This window comes from Piliocolobus tephrosceles, chromosome 1 (assembly GCF_002776525.5).
Source record: "Piliocolobus tephrosceles isolate RC106 chromosome 1, ASM277652v3, whole genome shotgun sequence".
Classification (NCBI taxonomy): Eukaryota; Metazoa; Chordata; class Mammalia; order Primates; family Cercopithecidae; genus Piliocolobus; species Piliocolobus tephrosceles.
Genome location: NC_045434.1, coordinates 24,923,628 through 24,924,622, shown reverse-complemented (window position 1 = coordinate 24,924,622; position 995 = coordinate 24,923,628).

Sequence of the window (995 nt, the reverse complement as noted above, 5' to 3'; positions counted from 1 at the left end):
AGATGAGGTCTCCCTGTGTTTCCCAGGCTGGTTTCAAACTCCTGGGCTCAAGCAATCCTCCCATCTCAGCCTCCTAAAGTGCTGGGATTATGAGCAGGAGCCATGGTGCCCAGCCTTCTTCTTATTCTTCTTTCAATTGTTCTTCAAATTCTTTTTTGTTCTTCAATTCATGTTTATCAAAGTATATTTACATATAAAGAAATTTGCCTTTTTTAGGTATACAATTCAATGAGCTCTGACAAACCTATATGGTCATGTATCACCACAATAAAAATTTAGTAAATTCCATCACACCTAAAATTTCACTCATATCCTTTCATATGCAATACTTCCCCCTCTTGCAACAATTGATCTGATTTCTGCCAATGGTTTTGCCTTTCCAGAATGTCATTGTGATGGTGAATTTTATGTGTGAACTTGACTAGGCCACAGGGTGCCTGGACATTTGGTCAAACACTATTCTGGGTGTATCTGTGAGGGGGTTTCTGAATGAGAGTAACATTTGCATTGGTAAACTGAGTAAAGACTACAAATTAGACTGCCCTCCCTGATGTGGGTGGGTCTTGTCCAATTCACTGAATGCCTGAATAGATCAGAAAGGCCAAGTAAAGGGAACACCTCCTGCCTGCCTGCCTTGAGCAAGGACATCAGTCTCTTACTTTCTTTGAACTTGAACTGAAACAATGGCTCTTCTTGGGTCTCAAGCCTGCTGGCTTTTGGACTGGAACTGACACCACTGGCTCTCCTGATTCTCAGGCCTTCAGACTTATACTGGAACTATACCATAGGTTCTCCTAAAGCTTGCTGGCTGCACATCTGGGAACTTCTCAGCATCCATAATTACATGATCTAACTCTTTACAATAAATCTATTTAGATAGCTGGATAGGTGGCTGGATAGATTGGTAGGAAGGTAGGTAAGTAGTTATATAGGCAGGCAGGCAGACAGAGATAGATAGATAGATAGATAGATAGATAGATAGATAGATAGATAGA